The 8,362-nt window shown below is 35.0% G+C and overlaps 1 long non-coding RNA gene across 1 annotated transcript; it reads left to right on the top strand.

The window, feature by feature from the left end:
• The first annotated feature begins 3,875 nt into the window (after positions 1–3,875).
• Positions 3,876–6,521, top strand: LOC148782354 (uncharacterized). The gene is made up of 3 exons (XR_016053402.1): positions 3,876–4,185; positions 5,344–5,509; positions 6,291–6,521. It is a non-coding gene; the product is annotated as an uncharacterized LOC148782354 (long non-coding RNA).
• Positions 6,522–8,362: the final 1,841 nt, after the last annotated feature.

The following is an 8,362-nucleotide window of genomic DNA, read 5'->3' as shown; positions in this document are numbered from 1 at the left end:
AAGATTTTTCCATATATATATATATATATATATATATATATATATATATATATATATATATATATATATATATATATATATATTAATGATACTATGAGACCCTCCCACACCCATGTGAGTAGGACCCCAAAGGATCACCATTAAATTTTGACACAGATCTCTAGAAAACCCATTCACTCAAGTCCCACACTCATGTCATAATTTTTATAGAGATTTGTATCAAAATTTAATGGTGATCCTTTGGGGTCCTACACAGATGGGTGTGAGAGGGTCTCATAGGATCATTACTCATATATATAAATATATATATATATATATATATATATATATATATATATATATATATATATATATATATATATATATATATATATATATATTTTATATATATGAGTAATGATCCTATGAGACCCTCTCACACCCATCTGTGTAGGACCCCAAAGGATCACCATTAAATTTGTCACAGGTATCTAAAAAAGTCAATTCCCACACCCATGTGATAACTTTTCTAGATATCTATGCCAAATTTAATGGTGATCCTTTACGGTTCTACACACATGAGTTTCGAAGGGTCTCATAGAATCATTACAACATATATATATATATATATATATATATATCAAAGTGCACCGCATCTTCAAATGGTGTTGAGAAATTTGGTTTCAACACTGGAAATTTTTGTGAAAAACATAAAATATATTTTCATTTTTAATTATAAAATTTAAAGTTTCAAAAATAGTATAGATCGAGCAGATCGATGAAAAGTTGAGAACTGACGGTCCAAAAATGCATTATAAGCTACACTATTTCCAACACTTGAAATCCATTTTTTTCTTATGTCCATGCATCTTGACGTCAAGACAATCAATTTGAGGATATTTGAGCAACAAAACAACCTCTTTTAGTGAAATCTTTGAGGTGGACTCCAATTTGATTGCTTAGCGCCTCTGTTCTATATAAACTTTTTCCTATACATATATAAGGACACCGTTTCTATAAGTCCATGTAGAAATGAGCCAACTCTTAAAAATCTACTTTTGAGATGGATTTTCGGACCAAATTTTTAAGGACATATAATCTCCAACATGGAGATCATGAATATAAAAAATAAATAAATTTTAAGAAATAAAAATTATGATTTTATGAATAAAACATTTGGACTGTTACTTTCGATTATTTTTTAGATGGATCACCTATTTGCATCCATCTTTAAGATGGATGCTTTATACCTTGGGACCACATATTATAGAAATGTGGTCTAGCCCGTATGAAACAATTTTCTTATACAGTTTCTATATGGCCGAGGATTTATGAAAACAAAGTAAAGCGTTAACTCGAATCCCCGTCCGAAAGCAATTTAGACATTGGAAATTCTACGATTGCTCTAAAATCAATTTCTAACACCGAATATGAAATTTGAAGCTAAAAAAATGTTCAGATCTTACAAATTCATGAGTACGTACTTTTAGGGAAAAATGGACAGTTCCAATAATATATTACAATATACACTATTTTTAAGGCTTAAAATCCTAATTTTTTTTACAACCACATGGCCAAGGTGGAGATGATCGTTTCAATTTTTTTTTTTGACACCAAAATTGCAATATTCATTGAGGGTTTACTTATTTTGATAGGGGTGCAGTCCTATCAAAATATTTTCCTGAATATGTGTGTTGTATGACATGAAAAAGTTTATAAAAGATTGCAATTTTAAAATTCATAATTAAGGTGCATTTCAAAATCCCATCATAGAAGGTTGTTTTTATGTTGGAAAAATCTCTAATTGATCATCTCAACATCGAGATGTATGAATATATAAAAAAAAATATTGAGTCCTAAAAATAGTGTATCATGCATCAAATTATCTAGACCGTCTATTTTCAAGATTTTCAAATGTTTATAGATATACTTGTTTTGATTCATTTTTGGAGTTTAAGATCTTATATTTACATATAAAAGTAAATTTTTAAACAATTCTAAAAATTTTTACACCAAAATTATATATATAATAATCTTTAGAGGTACTATTTTAATTTGGTTGTTTAAGATTGCAACTTTATACAAACCACACCGTATTTGGAATACCAAAAGGTGCCTCGGTGGCTAGAAGTCCTGAAAAGCGGCAACCACGAGATGTGCATGCGTCCAATCCATTCAAACTCCCTCTTTTGCAGCAAGGAACGTACAATAATTACTCTATTCTTTTAAGTATATAAGCCGTGTGACACACTCTAACTCTCTATCTCTTCTCTCTCTCTAAAAATATCTCCAATTTATAGTATTTCAAAACCACATCATTCAACACATTTGTGGATCATACTGGTTTTTCTGCATCATTTAAAACATATATACATCTCTCTTTTTCGCTAAAATACGTCACTGAACACATTTGTGGACAAAAATGGTGTTTCCAACTTCCATCATTTAAAACAAGGTGTGGTTTCTGTAAGGTTGCAAGTTTAAATAAATCAATTAAGGCGCGCCTCCAAATTTTATCATGTAATTTTGATAAAGTAATTTTTAATATTATGTGAAAATCTATTTTCATATCTAATTATAAAATTTTAAACTCTAAAAATGATTAAAATCAAGTAGATTAATAAATATATAAAAATCTTGAAAATGGATAGTCTAAATAATTTATTGCAAGATGCACTATTTGTGGGACTCAAAATCTCTTTCTTTTCTTTTTTTCATATTCATACATCTCGATGTTGTCGAGATGATCAATTAGAGGTTTTTTCAACATTAAAACAACGTTTTATGATGGATTTTTAGGCGCATCTATAATTCTACAATAAGATTGTAACCTTATATAAATTTTTTCCTTTAAAACATCTCTCTTGCTTTTTCTCTCTCCAACTGAGTTTGTGTGTGATGGAAGATTTTGAAGAATGAATACATGAATTTTTTTTTTTTTTTTTTTTTTTTTCCTCTTTTTGAAGAGTAAACGCTTTGAAAAGCTTAAAATAAGAGATTTGAAGTGAGCTGTAAATTGCTTTGCAAGGAGAGGGATTGAAGGGGGGGAATGAGAATGGGTCCATTCACTTGTGCCGCAAGTCGTAGGCGTTTGCATGTGACAACTAACGTGTTGCTTCTCTCGCTTTTTACGTTGAAATTTTGCTTCTTGCCATCACCGCTAGTTTTGTTGAATATCGAATGCAGTCCAATGGATCGAGCCAAGACTTCAAATTTAAACCTAATTATCTAAAGATATATATGAGGTAGTGAATTGGTGTTTTTCTTAACATTAAAAAAATACATTTGATGGAAACTATATTAAAAAATTAAGTAGATCTCTATGAGTGATTATTAGAGTATGTATATCTATATTAATATACATCATTATGAATACATAATGAGATATGTATATGTATCTATATTGATATACATCCTTATGAATACATAATGAGATATGTATATGTATGGATATATATATCTCTTAGATGTCTCTTGATTATGATAAGATTAGTTAATAGTTATCCATAACCATTGATATTTATATTTAATTGTTATTGGTCGTATATTTATACAGATATTGTATATTCTTGATCAATCAATAAAAAAAAAAGTTCCATAAGACATAAGGCCCAAATATACAGAAATACAATTTCTTAACCGTGACAAACAGCCATCTCTCTCCTTCATGTCTATCTCTATATCTAAATGCATAATACGAGAGTTACCAATATTCTACTAACTGTACGGTCCCTTCCATATTTAGTTTTCATTAAAAAATATTGTTTCCTATGGTATCTTGGTTCTTTAACATGTAAGCTTCCTAGTCTTCATTTTCTATGCACTTTCTTTAAATGATTTCCGTGCAATGCACGTAGTAAAACTTGATATAAACAAGAATGTATCATCAATCTCTTTAATTTGCCTTTTCCTTGTTCTTTGATCTTTAATTTATCAACCTTTTGTGCTTTCAAACCAAACCTTTTGTGCTCTCAAACCAAAATGTATCCTCAACCGAAGTTCTTTCTCTTCGGTCTCTCTCTCTCTCAAGAGCATCGAATGCTCCACTGATGAACCAGTCCCAACCATTGATTACAACACTGCACTTCTTCTAAAGGTGAATCATGCAGGTCAGGGAGATTTCATCAATGTTCAGGACGACATTAACGCAGTACCATGCAACAACTCCAACCTAGCTTTCATATTGATATCTCCAGGACACTATAGGCAAGTCTTAAGCCACGTCATCTTCTTTTCTTTCATTCTATTTTGAGCAATGCTTTCGTGGGGGAGCGCAACTTTGTGTAGGGTGGGGAGACGGCTTTCCCCATGGTTGGATCACTTGGCAAGTTGATCTTGAGATTGAGGCGTGGCTCCCCACTTGATGATGTTTTCTTCTTTTCCAAGTTTTTTTTTTTACCAATGTGGAAAAAGTCTATCTGCCCCATTCAGACTTGTCCAAGTAACTCAGACTTGCCGTTTTGGCAAGTTCGAGTATCCTCGAGTTGGGTGGTCCGGCTCGGGGATCTTAAAAAAAATATAAAAAAGAAATAATAATAAGAAATTCATTTGTAATAGGATTGTATGCAATCAGATCATTTACCTTTAGTACAAAGAGGTCACAATTATTTATAACCATATGATGTGAAGTCGGCTGGCTTGGGTGTGTCATAAAGTTCAAAAAAATTCCTTTTGAACTATGAACTTGGTCAATGGAAGAAATGCATCAATGCAATTTCGTATCTAATGGTTAAGATAAAGTGTAACCACCTTGTACTAAAGATAAATAGTCTCATTTTTCCCTTCTTTTTAGGTTATTTCTAAAATACCCCCTCAAAAATTGATTTTTTCAAAATCTATTTTTTCACTACTTTTTAAAGCTCATTTAGATGTATTTTGTTTAATTTACTCTATGACATGTTTTCCCTCTTTTTAGTACATTTTTGTATTTTTAATTTTTAAAACTTTTTGGCTTGGTAGAACTCAGCCCTATTTAGGCCGAGACTGAGTTACATGGCTCAGCCAGGGCCGAGTCCCATCGCCAGAGTGGACTTTCCCACACTATTCTTTACTGAAATGGCAGAAATAAATTCAAGTCTTCTATGACTCCTTTCGGTATCTATGGACTATGGCGAAACCCTGGTCCTTTAAAGCATCACTGTTTATGGAAATGATAGATGGTAATGGTGAGAGTGAGTGTGGAACGTACCTTATGAAGACATGGCTGATATGGTTGTTCCGGTCTATCCATGGATTGTGAAGGCCCAAAGGGACTACGATTACGTCATAGCGGATAGGATTATAATGTAGTTTTCCAGTTTCGTTTTGGTAACAGATTCATTCATTATGTGCTTGATTACTGATTGCGTGAGCGTGGTTCAACAGGGAGAAAGTTGTGGTTAATAGGCCGTTGGTGATTTTGAGTGGGTCGGGAGCGGGTGAAAGCGTGATTACATGGACTGACAGCGCCGAGTCCAGCGGAGGAACTTTCAATTCTGCAACACTTGCAATTGAAGCTCCTGATTTTGTTGCAAGAAGACTCAGAATTAGGGTATTTACTCTCTAGATACAACTTGTAATATCATTAGTTTCACCATCAGCAGCATCATAGTTCTGATTGATCATCTTCGAAACCGTTATTTTGTTTAACACACTACTATCCGAATGATTATTAGGCAATTGTTGAAAGACTAAGGCCACTCAAAATTGTCAGCTCACAGGTTGTACAGCCTGTAAAATTCTCCCATTTTTTGGATGGCCTTAGGTTTTTACAGGGTTGTTCCAACAATGACTTTATTATTTAATAAAAAAAAGTATCTACGTTCATCATTATTCGACATTATTGACATTCATTCGACAGAAGTTCGCAAAACATGGGTATTCTGTAAGAAAACATCAAACTAGTATTCTTATGTGCAAAACAAAAGTTCGAAATTAAATTAGAAGAGAAAATTCAATTTTCGATTGAAATTCCTAAAATTTATAATATTTGATATGACCACTTTATCTCAATAAATAAATCTAAGAGAAGTGTAACAAAAAGAAAGAAATCGAGGCAAAAGGGTGCGAGAAGCCAAATTAAAGAAGTTTTTATGTGTGTGAAGGAAGTTCATGCACATTCTTGTGTCTATATATAGGACACACACTGTTGGAAACACATAGTACATCACAATCTATATAGATTCATAGCAGTTAAGAAATTTTATTTGATTTTATATATGGGTGTAGAAATTGTTGCTGAAATTCTACTAAGTACTTTGCTAAGCATGATCTCTGTTTCTAGAACTGTTACTGGGCTTTATAGCTCATTCCTTTAACTTCCATTTTTGTAGAGCGATAGCCACAGGTCGAGGACAGGCGGTACAGGAATCACGACTGGTGGTTGAAGCCCGCACTACTTTGCAGAAGTTCTTTCTATTGTGTGTTTCTGATGGCAGCTTGGCCATAGTTTTTGTTTAATTTTGGAAATTATGTAATGAATTGGTCTCTAATGCCTGGAACTCTTTTGTAATACTTTGGAAAATTTTTGTACAGTGTATTTACAATCTGAGGACTGGGTTATCTAGCTTTTGGTGTGTGTGTGTGTGTGTTGTGGTAGTTTTGTTTTCTTTAGTGGTTTACTTTGATTACCATTTTTCTAAAGCTTTGAGCGCACTCCCACTTGAGTGGCATTCACTACCCTTGATCATAGTCCCGCACTCTATTCCCCTCTGGCAAGTACACTAGGGGTCAGGGGGCGGGGTCATGACAGTCATGGTATCAGAGCAGCTAGGATAGGATTCTTGGCCTAAAGAGTCTTAGAAGTGTCCTTAGAGTCGTTTTTTTGATAGGCAAGTAACTGAGTGTTTCTTGTTTTAGGTCAAGATGACGAGGACCCGTGCCAACAATGCGAGTACTAGTAATGTGAACACCGAGGCCTTGGGGGAATTCTTCAAAATGCTCTGGGCCATGACTCAAATGATGAAGGACCATATGTCAGCCCCTGCTGCCTCCGCCCCAAGCCAAGATGACAGCAGATTGACTGAGAGATTTAGGAGGCTAACACCCCCAGCAGTCATGGGGGATGGGGGACTGGAAAAAGCCGAAAGATGGAAGAAGCAAATAGAGAAGATTTTGGACGTTTTGCACTTCTCATATGAGAAAAAAGTCAGATTGGGAACTTTTATGCTGGAAGGGGAGGCCGAACATTGATGGAGTTCAGTGAAACAGTCCTGGATGGAGACAGGGACTGAGGCCACCTGGGAGAATTTCTTAATAGCATTTGATGAAAAATATTTCCCTAATTCCGTCCGAGAGAGGAAAGAAGTTGAATTTATTGAGCTGCAATTAGGGAGGCTGTCAGTGGAACAATATGCAGCCAAATTAGTGGAGCTCTCTCGGTACGCACCCCACATGATCAATACAGAGGCACGTAAAGCAAGAAAGTTTGAAAGGGGCTGCTAGATATCAAAGGGAGAATAATATCAGCCAACTTCAAGACGTTCTCCTCATTAATAGACCTCGCTATGAAGATTGAGAGAGATCACGAGGAGTTTCAGTTGACGAAAGAGGGGAAAGTGAGGTCTGCATTATCTGGAAGTTTTGGGAAGAAGACTCAGCCACCATATAGAAGAGATTTTAGGGAAAGGCCTTTTCCAAGCAAAAAGAAAGTCCAAAAGACCTCTCCAGGCGATGTCAGGGATAACCGACGCCCAGCATGTTCATATTGTGGGTTAAACTCTACTCATGCAGCCGAATGCTACATGAATTTGGGAGTGTATTATCGGTGCGGCAAACCCGGCCATTTAATCAAGAACTGCCTGATGACGAAACCTGAAGACAGACCAAGGACTCAAGGTCGGATACTTGCACTTACGGAGCAGGAAGCTAAGGCGTCCACCTCAGTGATTAGAGTTATGCTTTTTGTTAGTAGTAGAGAAGCTAAAATCTTTATTGACCCTAGGTCCTCTCACTCTTTTGTTGCACCTCATTTTGCCTGGCATCTAAATGTTCAACCTTCATTTCTTGACTACACTTTAGTAGTGTGCATACCTATGGAGGATTACATGGAAACTGATAGGGTATACAAACAGTTTGAGGTTTTCCTAGAGAGGTCTGTCTTGCTCATATAACTAATACTTTTAGATATTCAGGATTTTGATGTTAGTTTGGGCATGGACTAGTTATCCACACACCGTGCTACTATTAACTGCTATGATATTATTGTGAACTTTAGATGCCCTAACCAGCCAGAACTACACTTTATGGGAATCAGGGAGGCTCCCCCTCTACACTTTATTTCTGCCCTTTGGGCTTCCCATCTTTTGGCCAAAAGATGTGTTGGATACTTAACCTATGTAGTAGAGAATCGGGACGTCCAGTCTAAGTTAGAAGAAATACCTGTGGTAAGAGAGTACCCAAAAGT

This window comes from Amborella trichopoda, chromosome 4, assembly GCF_054954075.1.
Source record: "Amborella trichopoda isolate Santa Cruz 75 chromosome 4, AtrichopodaSantaCruz75HAP2 v2.0, whole genome shotgun sequence".
Lineage (NCBI taxonomy): Eukaryota > Viridiplantae > Streptophyta > Magnoliopsida > Amborellales > Amborellaceae > Amborella > Amborella trichopoda.
This window is presented reverse-complemented; position numbering and strand designations above follow the sequence as displayed.